This window comes from Tachyglossus aculeatus, chromosome 23 (assembly GCF_015852505.1).
Source record: "Tachyglossus aculeatus isolate mTacAcu1 chromosome 23, mTacAcu1.pri, whole genome shotgun sequence".
In the NCBI taxonomy this organism is placed as follows: domain Eukaryota; kingdom Metazoa; phylum Chordata; class Mammalia; order Monotremata; family Tachyglossidae; genus Tachyglossus; species Tachyglossus aculeatus.
Window position 1 is genome coordinate 35,281,746 of NC_052088.1, and position 21,601 is coordinate 35,303,346.

General features: G+C 44.3%; 1 non-coding gene across 1 annotated transcript; it reads left to right on the forward strand.

The window, feature by feature from the left end:
* Positions 1-9,553: 9,553 nt before the first annotated feature.
* LOC119944834 lies at positions 9,554-9,691 on the forward strand. The gene has a single exon (XR_005455982.1). It is a non-coding gene; the product is annotated as a small nucleolar RNA SNORA7 (small nucleolar RNA).
* Positions 9,692-21,601: the final 11,910 nt, after the last annotated feature.

Genomic DNA, 21,601 nt, shown 5'->3' on the forward strand with positions numbered 1-21,601 from the left:
GTTAATATAGCCATTTATATAGACATAGTTATGATGTCAGTAGAATGCAAACTTTTTGAGGGAATGGATTGTATCTGCCAACTCATACAATACATTGTATTCTCCCAAACACTTAGTTCAGTGCTCTGTACACAGAAAGCACTCAATAGATACCACTGATTGGTGCTTATTCATTCATTCATTCATTCAATCGTATTTATTGAGCACTTACTGTGTGCAGAGCACTGTACCAAGAGCTTGGGAAGTACAAGTTGGCACCATATAAAGACGGTCCCTATGCAACAACTGGCTCGCAGTCTAAAAGGGGGAGACAGACAACGAGACAAAACACGTGGACAGGTGTCAAGTCGTCAGAATAAATAGAGATAAAGCTAGATACACATCATTAACACAATAAATAGAATAGTAAATATGTACAAGTAAAGTAAATAGAGTAATAAATCTGTACAGGGGTGACTTTCTGGTGGAGGTGTGATTTTAGAGCCAAGGCGTGCCAGATGTTGTGAAGGAGAAAGGGAGGATTTGGGGGAAAGTGTTTGGGGAGAGAAGTATTCATTTAATTCATTTAATCGTATTTATTGAATGCTTACTGTGTGCAAAGCAGTATGTCGGGAGAGGAGCGAATCAGGCAGATGGGGTGATGCACTGTACCTTCTCTCATCCGTAACAATAATAATAATAATAATAATAATAGTGGTATTTGATAAACTCTTACTAGGCAGCAGGCACTGTACTAAGCACTGGGGCAGATACAAGTTAATTGAGTTGGACACGATCCCTGTCCCAAATGGGCCTCACAGTCTTCATCCCCATTTGACAGATAATAATAATAATAATAGCATTTATTAAGCACTTACCATGTGCAAAGCACTGTTCGAAGCACTGGGGAGGTTACAAGGTGTTACCTCCTTCCCTTCCCCACAGCACCTGTATATATGTATATATGTTTGTACATATTTATTACTCTATTTATTTATTTATTTTACCTGTACATATCTATTCTATTTATTTCATTTTGTTAATATGTTTGGTTTTGTTCTCTGTCTCCCCCTTCTAGACTGTGAGCCCACTGTTGGGTAGGGACTGTCTCTATATGTTGCCAACTTGTACTTCCCAAGCGCTTAGTACAGTGCTCTGCATACAGTAAGTGCTCAATAAATACTATTGATTGATTGATTGATTGATCAGGTTGTCCCACGAGGGGCTCACAGTCTTCATCCCCATTTTACAGATGAGGTAACTGAGGCCCAGAGAATCAAAGTGACTTGCCAAAAGTCACACAGCTGGCAATTGGCAGAGCCGGGATTTGAACTCATGACCTCTGACTCCAAAGCCCATGATCTTTCCACTGAGCCACACTGCGCTCTGGACAGATGAGGTCCAGAGACGTGAAATGACTTGCCCCAGGTCACACCGCAGGCAAGTGGCAGCTCCAGAATTAGAACCCAGATGATAATAGTACTAATAGTGATGGTATTTGTTAAGCGCTTACTATGTACCAAGCACAGTTCTAAGCACTGGGGTAAGTGCAAGGTAATCAGGTTGTCCCATGTGGGGCTCACAGTCTTCATCCCCATTTTCCAGATGAGGTCACTGAGGCACAGAGAAGTGAAGCAACTTGCTCAAAGTCACACAGGTGACAAGTGGAAGAGTCAGGATTAGAACCCATGACCTCTGACTGCCAAGCCCATGCTCTTTCCACTAAGCCACGCAGATCTTCTGTCTCCCAGGCCTGTGCTCTTTCTACTAGGCCATGCTGCTTCCGTACTGATGCTTAGCACCTGGAATGGGCTGGGATGAGCTGGCTTACACATATGAGCACTTAGTACAGTGCTCTACACCCAGTAAGTGCTCAATAAGTACCACTGAATTAATGAATGAATAGCCAGGGTCCATCTTCAGTTTGCTCTTCGTCCTCCTTGGGCCTGGTCAGAGTGAAGGAAGAATGTCTGCTTCCATTTCAAGGAGTCCGAAACCTTCTAGACTGTGAGCCCACTGTTGGGTAGGGACCGTCTCTATATGTTGCCAACTTGTACTTCCCAAGCGCTTAGTCCAGTGCTCTGCACACAGTAAGCGCTCAATAAATACGATTGAATGAATGAAAGAAATGGGAAAGTGATTCTGAGAGAGGATAAGGTTCAAAATGTCAATTGCCTACCCCTAAGTACTTATGGGCATAGAATAATAATAATAACAACGATGGTACTTTCATTCATTCATTCAACCATATTAAATATTGAGTGCTTACTATGTGCAGAGCACTGTACTAAGCACTTGGAAAGTACAAGTTGGCAACATAGAGAGAGACATAGATAGAGTAGTCCCTACTCAACAATGGGCTCACAGTCTAGAAGGGGGAGACAGACAATAAAACAAAACATGTGGATGGGTGTCAAGTCTCCAGAATAAACTTACTACGTGTCAAACACTGTTCTAAGCGCTGGGGTAGATATGAGTTGATCAGGTTGGACACAGTCCCTGTCCCACAAGGGGCTCACGGTCTTCATCCCCATTTGACAAACGAGGTAACTGAGGCACTGAGAAGTGAAGTGACTTGCCCAAGGTCACACAGCAGACAACGGAAGCAGCGCGGCTCAGTGGAAAGAGCCCGGGTTTGGGGAGTCAGAGGTCGTGGGTTCTGATCCCGACTCCGCCACTTGTCAGCTGTGTGACTTTGGGCAAGTCACTTCACTTCTCTGTGCCTCAGTTCCCTCATCTGTAAATTGGGGGTTAAGTCTGTGAGCCCCATGTGGGACTATGTGATTACCTTGTAATAATAATAATAATAAAAATAATGGCATTTATTAAGCGCTTACTATGTGCAAAGCACTGTTCTAAGCGCTGGGGAGGTTACAAGCACTTATCTACCCTAGTAATTAGAATAGTGCTTGGCACATAGTAAGCACTTAATAAATGCCATCATAAATAGAAATGGCAGAGCTGGGATTAGAATCCAGGTCCTTTGGACCCCCAGGCCCGTGCCCTATCCATTAGGCCATGCTGCTTCCCATATCCTTGTACCCTTCCTCTCCTTGTAATTTGTTTTATTGTTTATCTCCCCTGCTAGATTGTAAACTCCAGCAGGCAGGGATCGTATCGACCTATTTTGTAAGCTTGTGTTTAGGAAATAATAATAATAATAATAATGATAATAATGGCATTTATTAAGCACTTACTATGTGCTAAGCACTGTTCTAAGCACTGGGGAGATTACAAGGTGATCAGGTTGTCCCACGGGGGGCTCACAGTTTTAATCCCCATTTTACAGATGAAGTGACGTAGGCCCAAAGAAGTTAAGTGACTTGCCGAAAAACACACAGCCGACAAGCGGAGGAGCTGAGATTTGAACCCATGACTTCTGACTCCAAAGCCTGGGCTCTTTCCACTGAGGCACGCTGCTTCTCTTAATAATGATAATAATGGTATTTGTTAAGCACTTACTATGTGTGAAGCACTGTTCTAAGCACTGGGGGGGATACAAGGTGATCAGGTTGTCCCACGGGGGGCTCACAGTCTTCATCCCCATTTTACAGATGAGGGAACTGAGGCACAGAGAAGTTAAGTGACTTGCCCAAAGTCACACAGCTGACAAGAGGCAGGGTCGAGATTAGAAGCCATGACCTCTGGCTCCAAAGCCAGTGCTCTTTCCACTGAGCCATGCTGCTTCTCTTAGTGGAAACAACACGGGCTTGGGAGCCAGAGATCATGGGTTCTAATCCTGACTCTGCCACAGTCATTCATTCATTCATTCATTCAATTGTATTTATTGGGCACTTACTGTGTGCAGAGCACTGTACTAAGCACTTGGGAAGTAAAAATTGGCAACATATAGAAACGGTCCCTACTCAACAATGGGCTCACAGTCTAGAAGGGGGAGATAGCTGTGTGACTTTGGGCAAGTCATTTAACTTCTCTGGGCCTCAGTTACCTCATCTATAAAATGGGAATTAAGACTGTGAGCCCCACGTGGGACAACCTGATGACCTTGTATCCCCCCCAGTGATTAGAACAGTGCTTGGCACATAGTAAGCGCTTAACAAATGCCATCGTTATTATTAATAATAGTAGTGGTATTTGTTAAGCGCCTACTGCATGCCAGGAATCATATTGTTATTATTGTGGCATTTGTTAAGCGCTTGTTATGTACCAGCCTCTGTTCTAAGTGCTAGGGTGGATTCAAGCACCAGTGTAGATACAAGGCAATCAGATCAGACACAGTCTCTGACCCAAATGGGGTTCACACTCGTAAGTGGGAGGAAGGACAGCTACTGAATTCCCATTTTCCAGAGAAGGAAACTGAGGGCCAATGAGGTCACTGTTGCTTCTCTGTCAGTAATGTAGATCTCACACATTGCACAATCTGACGCCTTGAAAACGACCATCTCCCTCGAGCCAGGACACCAGGAGGGCTTGGCTTCAAAAGAGGGCTCACTGGAGAAGCAATCAATCAATCAATCGTATTTATTGAGTGCTTACTGTGTGCAGAGCACTGTACTAAGCGCTTGGGAAGTACAAGTTGGCAACATATAGAGACAGTCCCTACCCAACAGTGGGCTCACAGTCTAAAAGGGGGAGACAGAGAACAAAACCAAACATACTAACAAAATAAAATAAATAGAATAGATATGTACAAGTAAAATAAATCAATCAATAAATAGAGTAATAAATATGTACAAACATATATACATATATACAGGTGCTGTGGGGAAGGGAAGGAGGTAAGATGGGGGGATGGAGAGGGGGACGAGGGGGAGAGGAAGGAAGGGGCTCAGTCTGGGAAGGCCTCCTGGAGCAGGTGAGCTCTCAGTAGGGCCTTGAAGGGAGGAAGAGAGCAGCGTGGCTTGGAGGAAAGAACGAGGAAGAACCCAGAAGTCAGAGGACCTGAGTTCTAATCCCGACTCTGCTGCTTCTCTGCTTTGTAATGTAACCCGGGGCAACCCCTGCAACTTCTCTAGGTCTCGGTTTCCCCATCTACAAAATGGCGAGTCAATGCCTGTTCTCCTTCCCACTTGGATTGTGACTCTTTCCCTCTTCTAATTCTAACCTTCTCACTGTACCTCAATCTCGTCTATCTCACCGCCGACCTCTTGCCCACGTCCTGTCTCTGCCCCGGAATGCCCTCCCTCCTCATTTCCAACAGACCATTGCTTTCCCCCCTTTCAAAACCTTAATGGAGGCCCGTCTCCTCCAAGAGGCCTTCCCTGACTTGGCTCTCCTTTCCTCTTCTCCCACTCCCTTCTGCCTCACTCTGCCTTGCTCTCTTTACTCATCTCCCATCCCAGCCCCGCAGCATTTATATACATTTCTGTCATTCATTTACTTATATTAATGTCCGTCTCCCCATCTATAATAATAATATAATAACAATGATGGCATTTGTTAAGCACTTACTATGTGCCAAGCACTGTTCTAAGCGCTGGAGAGGATGCGAGGTGATCAGGTTGTCCCACGTGGAGCTCACAGTCTTAATTCTCATTTTACAGATGAGGTAACTGAAGCACAGAGAAGTTAAGCAATTTGCCCAATGTCACACAGCTGACAAGCGGCTGAGCCGGTATTTGAACCCATGACCTCTGACTTCCAAGTGCTGGGGTGCTCTTCCACTGAGTCACGCTGCTTCTCTAGCTCATTGTGGACAGGGAATGTGACCATTTATTGTTATATTGTACACTCTCAAGCTCTTAGTCCAGTGCTCTGCACACAGGGACTTTTTCTGACCTATTTTCCTTTAGACCATAAGTTTGTTGTGAGTAGGGAACGTATCAATTGTGATAGGCAATTGTGTTGCCAATTTGTACTTCCCAAGTGCTTAGTACAGTGCTCTGCACATAGTAAGCGCTCAATAAATACGATTGATTGATTGATTGATCTATCAACTCTGTTGGATCGTATTCTCCCAAGTGCTTAGTACAGTGCTCTGCACATAGTAAGCATTCAATAAATATGATTAAAGAAGAAGAAGAAGTAAGTGTTCAATAAATACCACTAATGATGATGATGAGTGTGGATGGAGTGGATCAAGGGGGATTCTGCCACTCATACTGAACAGTTTGAATCTGTCCTTCAGAGGAAGGCAGATGCTTTAATAAAATAATCATCATTTTGGTATTTTTAAGCACTAATTATGTGCAAAGCACTGTCCTAAGAACTGAGATTATTAATACTAATAATAATAGCAATTATTACCACAATAATAATTGTGGTATTTGTTAAGTGCTTACTATGTGCCAAGCACTGTACTAAGTACTGGTGTGGAAACAAACAAATCAGATTGGACACAATCCCTGTCCCACGTAGAGCTCGCAGTCTCAATCCCATTTTACAGATGAGGTAACTGAGGCCCAGAGAAGTCAAGTGACTTGCCCAAGATCATACAGCAGACCTGAGGTGGAGTATTAGAACCCATGACCTTCTGACTCACAGTCCCGTGCTCTATCCACTAGGCCATGCTCATCTCAAAATGATGGTATTGGTTAAGCACTTACTACGTGCCAAGCACTGTCCCAGGTTGGGCTCACAGTTGTAATTTGGACACAGTCCCTGTCCTGCATGGGGCTCACAGTTTTAATCCCCATTTTACAGATGAGATAACTGAGGCTCAGAGAAGTGAAGTGACTTGCCCAAGATCACACAGCAGGCAAGTGGTGGAGCCGGGATTAGAACCCGGGACCTTCTCACTCCCAGGTCTGCGCTCTATCCATTAGGCTGTGCTGCTTCCCAGTTCTGAGTGAAAACAAAATCATCTCTGAGTGAAAGAACAAACACCAGTGATTCTGAATTTAGAGGGAGGAGAGTGAGGACTCAATTGGCTAGTTGTGGGCAGGGAATGCATCTGTTTGTCTCCCAAGCGCTAAATACAGTGCTTTGCACACAGTAAGCGCTCCCTAAATATGACTGAATGAATTGTACAGCTAAATAAATCCTCTGAATTATTGTCAGCCCCAAAACCTTCATCGTTTAAAGCAGTGTGGATGAAATGAGGAGCTCACACTCTTCAAGAAAACAGGTTTAGGTGAAACAACTTGAAAATGTTCACCAGGGAGATCCAAGCAGCTAACTGGGATGTGGGGGGGTGAGTAGGGAATGAGGGATCACAAACCCACTTACTGAGTGCTTTCTTTGTGCAGAGCACTGAGCTAAGCACTTGGGAGAGTAGAATGGAACAATAAAGGGGCACATTCCCTTCCCACAAGGAGCTTACAGTCTGGAGATGGGGGAGGCAGATATTAATATAAATTTTAATATGACAGATTTTCTTATGCATAACCAAAGTTTTCCTTCAGTAGTGTGGCCTAGTGAAGTGAACACCTGTATATGTGTATATATGTTTGTACATATTTATTACTCTATTTTACTTGTACATATTTATTCTATTTATTTTATTTGGTTTATATGTTTTGTTTTATTGTCTGTCTCCCCCTTCTAGACTGTGAGCCCGCTGTTGGGTAGGAACTGTCTCTATATGTTGCCAACTTGTACGTTCCAAGAGCTTAGTACAGTGCTCTGCACACAGTGAGCGCTCAATAAATATGACTGAATGAATGAATGAATATGGACATAAGTGTTGGTGGGGCTGGGAGGAGGCACGAATCAAGGGAGCATGACAGGGCAACGTAGAAGCGGATGGTAGATCCCTTCCCCACAGCACCTTCCCTTCCCCACAGCACCTGTATATATGTATATATGTTTGTACATATTTATTACTCTATTTATTTATTTATTTATTCTACCTGTACATACCTATTCTATTTATTTTATTTTGTTAGTATGTTTGGTTTTGTTCTCTGTCTCCCCCTTTTTAGACTGTGAGCCCACTGTTGGGTATGGACTGTCTCTATATGTTGCCAACTTGTACTTCCCAAGCGCTTAGTACAGTGCTCTGCACACAGTAAGCACTCAATAAATACGATTGATTGATTGATTGATTGATTGATGGTAGAAGAGGAAAAGAGGGTGCAGTCAGGGTGGGCCTCTTGGAGGAGATGTGCCTTCAGTAAGGCTTTTGAAGGAAGGGAGAGCCATTCTCTGTCAGATAGGAGGAGGGAGGGTGTCTCAGACCAGAGGCAGGACGTGGGCGAGATGTCTGTGTGGAGGTGAGAAGGAGGGGAAAAGAAACAAACAAGCGCAGTTGTTACAGCTCCGGCTTAGTGAAGTGACCGGTTATCACAGGAGATCCGTCTCTGTGAGACCCTTTCACAGTCTTTCCTGGAGTTGATTTGTTACTTCACTCTGAGATGCTGCAGACACTTGGAAACAGCAGCTGACCTGGCCGTAGTAAAAACGTCTAATGTAATGGGAATCCATTCATTCATTCATTCAATCGTATTTATTGAGCACTTACTGTGTGCAGAGCACCATACTAAGCACTTGGGAAGTACAAGTTGGCAACCTAGAGAGACGGTCCCTGCCCAACAACGGGCTCCCAGTCTAGAAGGGGGAGACGGGCAACAAAACAAAACACGTGGACAGGTGTCAAGTCATCAGAATAAAGAGAATTAAAGCTAACTCACATCATTAACAAAATAAATAGAATGGTAAATATGTACAAGTAAAATAAATTGAGTAATAAATCTGTACAAACATATATACAGGTACTGTGGGGAGGGGAAGGAGGTAGGGTGGGGAGGATGGGGAGGGGGAGAGGAATGAGGGGGGCTAAGTGTGGGAAGGCCTCCTGGAGGAGGTGAGCTCTCAGGAGGGCTTTGAAGGGAGGAAGAGAGCTAGTTTGGCGGATGTGCGGAGGGAGGGTATTCCAGGCCATGGGGAGGATGTGGGTCGGGGGTCGACGGTGGGATGGGTGAGAATGAGGCCCAGTGAGGAGGTTAGCGGCAGAGGAGCGGAGGGTGTGGGCTGAGCTGGAAAAGGAGAGAAGGCTTTGCCTAGCAACAGGGAGGGAACAAAATGGGTGCTTGCCTTTTTAATAGAGCCAGGTATCATTATTCTTGTTGAATACAACTCTGTTGTACTCTTCCAAGTTCCTAGTAAAGTGCTCTGCACAAGGTATGCGCTCAGTGAGCACCGATGATTGATGGACCGATTGATTTAAATTCTGATTCCACCTCCAAGAGCAGCAGTCAACTTTTCAAGTTTTAGAGAAGTGGATTTACTTTTGTCTTGGAATTTTTCCCTTCTCAAAGCTCACGAAGGCCTACCATCATCCACCCAAAGTCGATCATCCCCTGAAAACTGAACTGAAATTAGCCCTTATTAGACAGTTTCAGGTAATAATGATGGTATTTCTTAAGCGCTTACTATGTGCAAAGCACTGTTCTAAGCGCTGAGAACAAAAATGTCTTGATAATTTGTACTCACCCCATCCTGAATCTCAGAACACTTACCATCATCAGCCCGGTTGGGTAGGGACCTTCTCTGTGTGTTGCCGATTTGTACATCCCAAGCGCTTAGTACAGTGCTCTGCACACAGTAAGCTCTCAATAAATATGATTGAATGAATGAATGAATGGTATTTATTGAGCCCTTACTAAGCGCAGAACAATCATTTGTTCATTCAATTCATTCGATCGTATTTATTGAGTGCTTACTGTGGGCAAAGCCCCCCTCAGGGTGGCACCTGGAGAGTTTCCAGTCCTCTATCAGTCTCGACTACGAGAGGGAGAGTCAAGCAGAGACCTACCCATTCCATTCCTAGCTTGGCCAGTGGCTAGCGAGTGGAAGGCAATCTGCTACAAGTCAAAACTTTTCTGTGCCGGGCAGGAGCAGCAAGAGAGAGAATCAAAGGCAGAGACTCATTTACTGCGCGGAAGGCGGTGATGGTAAATCATTTCTGGATTTTTACCAAGAAAACTCTGTGGATCCATTACCAGAACAGTTGCAGGTGGAGAGCAGGGCGTTCTGGAAGAGATGTGTCTGTGGTGTTGTTATGGGTTGGAAACGACTCGACGGCATAAGACAAGTGTGCAAAATACCGTACTAAGTGCTTGGGAGAGTACAACGTGACATTAAATAGGCACATTCCCTGAAACTGGGAAACCAAAATCAAGGACAGCAGAACAAATGTTGCCAAGCATTGCCAAGCGCTTACTGTGTTCAGTCCACTGTACTAAGAGCTTGGGAAAATACAACAATAAACAGACATATTCCTTGTCACAGTCTTTTAGACTGTGAGCCCAATGTTGGGTAGGGACTGTCTCTATATGTTGCCAATTTGTACTTCCCAAACACACAGTGCTCTGCACATAGTAAGCGCTCAATAAATAAGATTGATTGATTGATTGATTGTCCACGAAGCGGCATGACTCAGTGGAAAGAGCACGGGCTTGGGACTCAGAGGTCATGGGGTCTAATTCCGGTTCCACCACTTGTCAGATGTGTGACTTTGGGCAGGTCACCTAACTTCTCTGTGCTTCAGTTCCTTCATCTGTAAAATGGGAATTAAGCCTGTGAGCCCCACGTGGGACAACCTGATTACCCTGTATCTATCCCAGCGCTTAGAACAGTGCTTAACAAATACCGTCATTATTACTATTATTATTATGAGTTTATAGTCTAGAGGATGAGCTTATGGTCATAATAATTATAGTACTTTGTTAAGTTCTTCTTATGTGCATTCAGGTAGGTACAAATTAGTCAGGGTTGAACACAGTCTAAGTAGGAGGGAGGAGGATTTAATCTCCATTTTACAGATGAGGGAACTGAGGCCCAGAGAAGTGAAGTGACGTACTCAAGGTCACACAGCAGACAAGTACTGGAGCGGGAATTAGAACCCAGGTCCTTCTGACCCCCAGGCCCATTCTGTATCCACTAGGCCATGCTGCTTCTCTCGCCATATCCCCTGCCTTTCAGTCAAGGAAATAAAAAAGCCAGAGATAAGGAAGGGAGAAATTAAGGTAGAAGGCAAGACCAGATGGATTCTAGAAGGTCCTGAGTCTGGAGATGGAACTCCAAGCTGAAGTCTTCCTTCCTGTGGCTCAGTGGAAAGAGTAAGCACTTGGGAGTCAGAGGGCATGGGTTTGAATCCCGGCTCCACCATTTGTCAGCTGTGTGACCTTGGGCAAGCCACTTAACTTCTCTGTGCTTCAGTTACCTCATCTGTAAAATGGGGATTAAGCCTGTGAGCCCCTCGTGGGACAACCTGATCACTTTGTATCCCCCCAGTGCTTAGAACAGTGCTTTGCACATAGTAAGCACTTAGCAAATACCATCATTATTATTATTATTATCCAAGAAACACGAGCATCCACTAGACTGTGAGCTTCTAAATAATTACAATAATAATAATAATAATGGTATTTGTTAAGCGCTTACTATGTGCAAGAAACTGTTCTAAGTGCTGGGGGAGATCCAAGCTAATCAGGTTGGACACAGTCCATGTCCCAAGCAGAGCTCACAGTCTTAATCCCCATTTTACAAATGAGGGAACTGAGGCCCAGGGAAGTGAAGTGAGTTGCCCAAGGTCACACAACAGACAAGTGCTGAGCTGGGATTAGAACTCATGGCCTTCTGATTCCAGGCCTGTGCTCTATCCTCTAGGCCTTGTTGCTTCTCTTCTTCTTGAGGACAGGGATCGTGGGTATCAACTCTATTATACTGTACTCTCCTAAATGCTTAGCACATTGCTTTTCACACGGTAAGTGCTCAATAAATGTGAATAAATGAATGAAGGAACCAACTCAGCACACTTGGGATCTCTGATGCCTTTGGCCCTCCCAACTCTACGCTCCTCTTTCCAGTCATCTTTCCACCATCACAGCTCTCTCCAATGCGAGGAGGTGAGCATGTTTCAGATGGAGAAAGAGTGTGGCTTAGTGGAGAAAGCACGGGCTTGGGAGTCAGAAGGGCTTGAGTTCTAAACCTGCGAGTCTGCTGTGTGACCTTGGGTAAGTCACTTCACTTCTCTGGGCCTCAATTGCCTCATCTGTAAAATGGGGATACAAGTGTGAGCCCCATGTGGGACAGGGATTGAGTCCAAGCCGATTGACTTGTATCTACTCTGGTGCTTAAAATAGTGTTTGGCGTGTAGTAAGCACTTAGCAAGTACCATAACTATTATTATTATTACTCTCCCAAATGTGTAGCACAGTGCTCTGTGCATAATAGGCACTCAATAAATACCACTGATTGATGCCTCCTTGGCAATCAACTGATTCTTCCCTTCTGTTAATAGTTCAACGGGGGTAATGCGAGGAGGGTTTATGAGAAGAAATGCATATTCTCAGCAGGAAGGGTGAATCAGGGCATTCATTTACTTTAAGAACTTTTATTTTCAAATCGCATTTCCACACATGATCTCAGAAATCCTGACACTATGCAAAAATTACCCCATTTTAGGAAATAACGATTCAAATGAAATGAAATAAGCAAGATGTCATTCCATGTCTATTAGTTGGTCAAAGTAAAGGATTTTCTTTTAGGTTTTCATAGTTGTGTAATCCCCTTTGAATGCCCCTGTTGTCGTTTAGAAAAAATCGGGGGTTGAAATCATGAGAATATGACAACCCTTTAGAAAAAGCAAAACCCAATTTGCATTTGACATATAAGAACCCATGGAGGAGGCTGAAATTTGAAGATTCAATATTCAAGTACAGCTGCATATTTATTAAAGCTAAGATGGATACGCTATCAATGAGGGGGCTCGATTTGGTTGTGCTATCAAGGAAAATAGAAGGGAAACTTTGCAGAATAACGGTTAAGGCCCATTGGAGTAATTAAAAAGGCTCTCTGCAGGGTTGTTTCAAGCACAGGAGGGGCAATTCAAAGCCATATTTAAAGGCACCATCCAAGTAGGAGATGAGAAATGCTCAGAAAATAGAGAAAGAGTCAGAACCCCAAGGGACAAAGTTTTGCAGATGGATAAACATTGACTATTTCACTTTTTAGTTATCGGGTAACTTACACACTTCAGAGATCTGGAAAAACTGGGTTTTTTTCACTGCATTTTCTATGACATTTATTAAGCACTTACTATGTGCAAAGCACTGTTCTAAGCACTGGGGAGGTTACAAGGTGATCAGGTTGTCCCATGTGGGGCTCAGAGTCTTAATCCCCATTTTTTTTACAGATGAGGGAACTGAGGCATAGAGGAGTTAAGTGACTTGCTCCAAGTCACACAGCTGACAAGCGGCGGAGCTGGGATTTGAACCCACGACCTCTGACTCCAAAGCCCGGGCTCTTTCCACTGAGCCATGCTGCTTCTCTAATTTTCCCCATTTTGGAAAACTGCTGGCATCAGCATTCACTGTCCAGTAACGAGTAGGGATGGTTATTGGTTTTATCTGCCTGGTAGTTCAGATTCACTGATATCTCGAACTGTAAACTCTTTACAGCAAGAAATAGCTGTTCTCAGGGTTCTCTCCTGACAGGCCAGATTTGTGGACCTATTGCTTTCTTACCACACAAAACGCACTTTCCTCGTTAGCAGTAAAGATCACAGTAACGATATGACATTTAAGAGGCAATTAATTAGATTCAGCTACTCGTGCCAATTGCCTGCAAATTTATTTCTAATAGTATCGAACATCAAACCCAGACACGTGTGCACAAGTGAACGGGGGGAAAAATGAAGTCTGATCTTTTACTGTTTGCTGTTTTCTTTCTTTTTTTTCTATTCCTTTTCTTTGGGTTAATGATTTCTTCCTTGAATCGTCCTCAAATGTTTCACCCATTGGGCTGAACAAAGTAGCATTTTATCACCCAGCTCTCTGAAGTATGCATGGCTGTAAAAGTAATTGAGTTTTTTTGGGGGGAGGCTAATCTATAAATTAATCCTTTTGGAAATTGGCTAATTTGCCGTGTGGCCAATTAACATGATTACTGTGCATCTTGCCACTTTGCACGTATCAAAAAAGGACCGACTGATCCAAGTACAACAAGTGCTCCCCCCATCGTGGAAAAGGACGTTTTCTGATATGCTTCACGATGCTAGGACACGCGTAGGATCTTCCCTCTCCAAGGTGGGTAGAATTTAGGAAGCAAGAAGAAAGGAAACAAGAGATAGAAGGGAAATGTATAAATCATCCAAGGTCTAGAGCGATCCTTTCCGGACAATCACCGGAGAGTCATGGATATCATTCCTTGAATGAGGGCCGGTAAGATCTCTCAACCAGAATGAAAGTATAACATTGAAAAGCGGTAGAGCTGGAGGGGGCTTTGATGGGTTAATTGGGGGGAGAGTGGCCCAGATTGAAAAGGCTGACAATGTCTCACACTTGGATGCTTCCAGAAGCTCACCACCGAAAAAAGAAAGATTCTCCTTTTGGCAGCGTAAAATGGGATTTTCCTACCTTCCGTACAGTTTCAAAAGAGATGATATTTCTAACAAACAGATCGTCAGCTGGGGCTTTTAGGTGAGAAATTTGCTATGGGGCCAATCTTCTTGGAAAGAAAACAGTGAGGCCGGTTCATTTGCCATAGGGGGAAAAGAGAACACAAGGAGCAGAACGTTATGGGGATTGAGTGGAAGAGCAGACCGAAGAGGGAGGTGATCGAGAAAGGAAGATGGGTGACAGGTGAAGAAGGGAAGGTTGAAGAAATGGCACGAACTGAAAGACTGTGAGCAAGAAGAATAATTGAACTCCATCCCTGAGAGTTTGACTTAAAAATGTAATTGATTTTTTTTTTTATTTGGGAGGCCAGGAGCTGGCACTGCAGCTAATAATTGTGGTCTTAGTTAAGCGCTTATTAAGTGCCAGTCACTGTACTGAGCACTGGGGCGAATTCATTCAATCATATTTATTGAGCTCTTACTGTGTGCAAAGCACTATACTAGGCGATTAGCACTGCGCTAATTTATTTGTAATTCGCTCAATCAGATTCATGTTCATTCATTCATTCAATCATATTTATTGAGCTCTTACTGTGTGCAAAGCACTATACTAGGCACTTAGCACTGTGCTAATTTATTTGTAATTCGCTCAATCAGATTCATGTTCATTCATTCATTCAATCATATTTATTGAGCGCTTACTGTATGCAGAGCACTGTACCAAGCACTTGGAAAGTACAATTTGGCAATGTTAATATTCTTTCCTGATCCTATGGGGCATTTGGGGGAAAGATCTCGAAAGCGCAAATTAGGCAAGATTAGGGACCTGAAAGAATAGTGTTGCTGAATCCGTACCCGTCCTAAAAGCTTATGAGAGCTGAACTCAAAGTAGTTTAAAGACTAATTGATTTAAGCCGCAGCAGGGCTGAATGATCCCTTGAAGTCTTTTCTTGTTCCATTATTCCGCGATCCCCTGATTTCAACATTATGTGACAGGTATTCTGACCATCGTCAGCTCCCTCAAACGATAAAATTTTCAACCTCCCTACCGTGTGAGAAGCTTCCTACTGGAAGGCTGCAAGTGAATTTTTATTTTGGAAATCGCCTTCGTGATGACGTACCCCAGAATGTATCACTGAAGGGAGGGAAGATGAGTTGAACACCCTCGCTCAGTTTCAGAGGGCTGAGAACAGGCACTACAGTTAATAACTGGTATTTCTTAAGCGCTTACTATGTGCCAGGCGCTGTATGAAGCGCAGGGGTGGATACAAGCAAACCAGATTGGACACAGTCCCTGTCCCACGTGGGGCTCACCGCCTCAATCCCCATTTTACAGATGAGGGAACCGAGGCCCAGAGAAGTGAAGTGACTTGCTCAAGGTCACACGACAGAGAAATGGCGGAGCTCGTTGTGGGCAGAGAATTTGTTTATTGTTCTATTGTACTCTTCCGAATGCTTAGTACAGTGCTCTACATATGATAAGCACTCAATAAATACAATGGAATGAATTGAATGAATGTTACATATTGTTGGCATGCAAAGTGCTCAGTAAGTGCAACTGAATGAATTGAATGAACGTTACATATCGTTGGCATGGAAAGCGCTCAACAAATACAAACTGAATGAATTGAATGAACGTTACGTGTTGTTGGCATGGATGAGCCTGGCTATAAAGTTTGACCAGTGCAGATGGAGCTGATGAATGCTAAGTCTGGGCCAGAAGAGGGGGGGTGATTTGGGGTGTGCCAAAGTATAAGGTGGGCAGAAAATAATAATGATAGTATTTGTTAAGTGCTTACTATGTGCCAGACACCATACTAAACTCTGGTGTGGATACAAGCAAATCAGGTTGGACACAGTCCCTGTCCTGGGGCTTACAGTCTCAATCCCCATATTACAGTTGACATAACTGAGTCCCAGAGAAGTGAAGTTGCCGATTTGTACTTCCCAAGAGCTTAGTACAGTGCTCTGCACACAGTAAGCACTCAATAAATATGATGGAATGAATGAATGAATGAAGTGACTTGCCTAAGGTCACACAGCAGAGAAGAAGCCCACCTTCTATGGGAGAAAACTGGAAGATGGCAGCAGCCTACCCTGCAGATTGCTCAGTAGAGCTTCGTACTATGCCTGACACATAGTTAGTGCTTAACAAATACCATTAAAAAAACCCAAAACACCTGTTATATTGTCCTCTCCCAAGTACTTTGCACTGTGCTCTGCATGCAGCAAGCAGTCAATAAATAAGATCGTTTGAGTCAGCAATTCCTGCAGATGGGACCAAGTAGAAACCCGTTACAAAGGAACCTGTGTGACCCTGGGCAAGTGACTTAACTTCTCAGTTACCTCACAATAATTATGGTGTCTGTTAAGCGCTTACTATGTGCCAGGCACCATACTAAGCACTGGAGGCCCTGTACTATACGCTGGTAAAGCGCTCATCTGCAAAATGGGAATTTGTGAGCCCCAGGTGGGACCAACCTGGCTTGCTCCTCTCCACCCCAGAGCTTAGTACAGTGTCTGGCATGTAGTAAGTGCTTAACAAAAACCACAGTTATTATCATTATTATTCTCTGGGCCTCAATTACCTCATCTGTGAGCCCATTGTTGGGTAGGGACCGTCTCTATATGTTGCCGACTCGTACTTCCCAAGCGCTTAGTACAGTGCTCTGCACGCAGTAAGTGCTCAATAAATACAAATGAATGAATCTGGAAAACAGGGGTTAAGCCTGCGAGCGTCATGTGGGACGGGGACTGAGTCCAACCCGGCTTGTTCGTCTCCACCCCAGTGCTTAGTACAGTGCCTGGCACCTAGTAAGCGCTTAACAAATACCGCAGTTATCGTTATTATTACGACTGAGAAATTAAGGACGGCCCGAGGCCGTGATTCCCAAGAAACATTCCCCGTTGTTATGACCTGGCTGACAAGACAGCTATCCTTAGGGCCGTTAAGACAGCCTGCTTGGCAGTCTGCCCCTCGCCGACACAGTCTGGGAGACTTTGACTAAATCATGCGATATCTGCCAACCTCAGGGTGGGGACTAATAACATTAATGCCTCTCCCTGGGCTGATTAGCAGGGAGGAGAATGGAGCCTGGCACTTTGTAGCTCTGTTTGCTTTGGCAGGTGGAATACACGGATCTGGGGCATTGGTTTACTACCCGATCGGGTTTTAACTTGTTCAGAAAGGCATTTGTCTGGAGCTGGTTGTTTTCTCCCTCTCCTTTTCCCCTCGTACGTTTATTTCTATCCCGTCTGCCAGAAGAGCTGCGGAGTTGGTAATTCTGGAAGAACGAGGGGGACTCCAGAAGTTCCACCCTGCCACTTGTCTGCTCGGTGACCCTGGGCAAGTCACTTTCCCGGCTCCGCTGCTTGTCAGCTGTGGGACTTTGGGCAAGTCACTTAAGTTCTCTGTGCCTTAGTTACCTCATCTGTAAAATGGGGATTAAGACTGTGAGCCCCCCTACGTGGGACAAACTGATCACTTTGTAACCTCCCCAGTGCTTTGAACAGTGCTTTGCATGTAGTAAGTGCTTAATAAATGCCATTATTATTATTATTAATAATAATAATGATAATAATTTCACTGGGCCTCAGTTCCCTCATCAATCAATCAATCGTATTTATCGAGCACTTACTGTGCGCAGAGCACTAGACTAAGCACTTGGGACAAACCAGTATAGCAGACGAGTTTACAGTCTAGAGAGAATTAATCTCAGCTCTGCCATTTATCTGCTGTGTGATCTGGGCCAAATCACTTCACTTGTCTGTACCTCATTGACCTCATCTATAAAATGGGTATTGAGACTATGAACCCCCACATGGGACAGGGACTATGTCTAACCTGATTAACTTGTATCCACCCCAGCGCTTAGTGCAGTGCTTGGCACATAGTAAACACTTAACAAATGCCATTATTATTATCCTTATTATTATTATTATTATTACCTCATCTGCAAAATGGGGATTAAATCCTACTCCCACCTAGTTAGACTGTAAGCCCATGTTGGGCAGGGATTGTGTCCAACCTAATTATCTTATATCTACCCCAGCATTTAGAACAGTGTGTGGCACAGAGTAATGGCTTAAGAAATACCACAAAACAGCAACAACAACAATAAAAAGAGAGGGGTGAATAAAGTGGGGAAGCAGCTTGGCTCAGTGGAAAGATCACGGGCTTTGGAGTCAAAGGTCATGGATTCAAATCCCGGCTCCACCAGTTGTCAGCTGTGTGACTTTGGGCAAGTCACTTAACTTCTCTGTGCCTCAGTGACCTCAACTGTAAAATGGGGATGAAGACTGTGAGCCCCCCCGTGGGACAACCTGATCACCTTGTAACCTCCCCAGCGCTTAGAACAGTGCTTTGTACATAGTAAGCGCTTAATAAATGCCATCATTATTATTCAAAGCCTTAGTGAAGGCACATCTCCTCCAAGAGGCCTTCCCTGACTAAGGCCCCCTTTCCTCTTCTCCCACCCCCTTCTGTGTCACCCTAACTTGCTCGCTTTATTCATTCCCCTTCCCAGCCTCATGGCATTGATATCCATATCTGTCATCTATTTATTCCTATTAATGTCTGTCTGCCCCTCTAGACTATAAACTTGTGTGGGCAGGGAATGTTTCTGTTTATTTTTCTATTGTAATCTCCCAAGCACTTAGTACAGTGCTCTGTAAGTGCTCAAAAATACAATTTAGTGAATAAATGAATCATGCAGATTCAAGTGCAAGGGCGATGCAGAAGGGAGTGGGAGAAGAGGAAAGGAGGGTTTAGTCAGGGAAGGCTCCTTGGAGGAGATACGCCTTCAATAAGGCTTTGAAATTGGGGAGAATGATTCCCTGTTGAGAAGCAGCATGGCGTAATGGATAGAGCACAGGCTTGGGAGTCAGAAGGTCATGGGTTTTAATCCCAGCTCCACCGCTTGTCTGCTGTGTGGCCTTGTGCAGGTCACGTCACTTCTCTGTGCCTCAGTTTACCTCATCTGGAAAATGGGGATTGAGACTGTGAGCCCCACGAGGGACTGTGTCCAACCCGTACTGCTTGATTCCACCCCAGCACTTACTATAGTGTCAGGCATATAGTAAACACTTAACAAACGCCGTAATTATTAGTTATACTGTTATTATTATATGGAAGGGGAGGTATAAAATGAGTGCTTCCTTGGGTTGTTTTCTTTTTTATGTGCAGCCCATCCAATAGGAAACTTGAAAGGAGAGGCCAAGTTGTACTGTTCAGGCATGAAAAATTTCCATGAGGCCACTTTAAGACCTCATCAGATATTTCCCATCTGACCATTACCCTCCATGCAGTGTGGCGTAGTGGATAGAGCAAAGACCGGCAAGTTCAGAAGGTCATGGGTTCTAATCCAGGCTCCATCACTCATCTGCTGTGTGACCTTGGGCAAGTCACTTTACTTCTCTGGGCCTTAGGAGTCTCATTTGAAAAATGGGGATTGAGACTGTAAGCCCTACATGGGACAGGGACTGCATCCAACCCGATTTCCTTGCAGGGCTTAATACAGCGTCTGGCACATAGTAAGATCTTAACAAATACCACAATTATTATTACTGTTAATAATAATAATAATAATAATAATAATGGCATTTATTAAGCGCTTACTATGTGCCAAGCACTGTTCTAAGCGCTGGGGAGGTTACAAGGTGATCAGGTTGTCCCAAGGGGGGGCTCACAGTTTTAATCCCCATTTTACAGATGAGGTAACTGAGGCACAGAGAAGTGAAGTGACTTGCCCAAAGTCACACAGCTGACAATTGGCAGAGCCGGGATTTGAACCCATGACCTCTGACTCCAAAGCCCGGGCTCTTTCCACTGAGCCATGCTGCTTCTCTATTATTATCCTATTCAGTTCAAGGGGGCCCATTTTTATTCCAATGTCACTGTAGCTAATGCTGACTGTTAGATCTGACAAAGAGTATTTTTCTTATAGTGTTATATAATATTTTTTATTATATTATCTTCAAAGTAGGTCATATTTTCCCCCTCTAGACTGTCAGCTCCTTGCGGGCAGGGAACAGCTCTGCCAACTCTGTTGAACTGCACTCTCCTAAGAGCTTAGTAAGTGCTCTGCACACAGTAAGTGCTCAATAAATATGATGGAATGATTGATTGTATTAGTCATTCTCGAGATCAGGGTAAGTGTGGTAGACATAGGGCATGGAGAGTCCCACGTAATGCCTCCTGGTCAGAGTTCTGATCCTCCCAGCATCTTTAGAGGGTGTATAATAATGATGGTATTTGTTAAGCGCTTATTATGCACTGGGCACTGTGCTAAGCACTGGGGTAGATTCAAGCAATTTGAGTTGGACATAGTCAGAGAAGCAGCGTGGCTCAGTGGCAAGAGCCTGGGCTTGGGAGCCAGAGGTTGCGAGTTCTAATCCCGGCTCTGCCACTTGTCAGCCGTGTGACCTTGGGCCAGTCACTTCACTTCTCTGGGCCCCAGTTCCCTCATCTGTAAAATGGGTATGAAGACTGTGAGCCCCACATGGGACAAACTGATCACCTTGTAGTCTCCCCAGCGCTTAGAACAGTGCTTGGCACATAGTAAGCGCTTAACAAATACCATCATTTTTATTATTAGTCCTCATCCCACGTAGGTCTCACAGTCTCAATCCCCATTTTACAGATGAGGTAACTGAGGCACAGAGAAGTGAAGTGGCTTGCCCAAGGTCACACAGCAGAAGGGTGGCAGAGGCAGGATTAGAACCCAAGTCCTCTGGCTCCCAGGCCCCTCAGCTGAAAAGCCTCTCAGCCTCATGGGAAGGGAGAGAATCCAGAGTCAGAGGTCATGGGTTCTAATCCCGGCTCTGCCACTTGTCAGCTGTGTGACTTTGGGCAAATCAACTTAGCTTCTCTGTGCCTCAGTTCCCTCATCTGTAAAATGAGGATTAAGATTGTGAGCCCCATATAGGACAACCTGCTTACCTTATGTCTACCCCAGTGTTTAGAACAGTGTTTGGCACAGAGAAAGCGCTTAACAAATACTGTAATTATTATGGAGTGGGAGAGGAGGGAGGATCAAGTGCTTAGTACAGTGCTCTGCACACCGTAAGCGCTCAATAAATGCGATTGAATGAATCAACAGGGAGAGAGCTGACCGAGAGTCCTGAAGCCAGAGATCAGAATTCAGACTCATGTTCATGGAGGATTCTTCCCAGTCTGAGTGGGATTCTTGCACTTTCAAAAGGAGAAATGCTTCACCTGAAGAAAGCAGTCCATGGTCTAAGAAGGGAACCAGTTCGAATTGGATTTTTTTGTTCGTTTCAAAGGTTGCCACGGATGGAATGAATGTCTTAGGGAACTCAAGTTTGCTGTCTACTAACTACTCTGGGAAATGATTTAATTTAAAATAGGTGTAAGGGTAC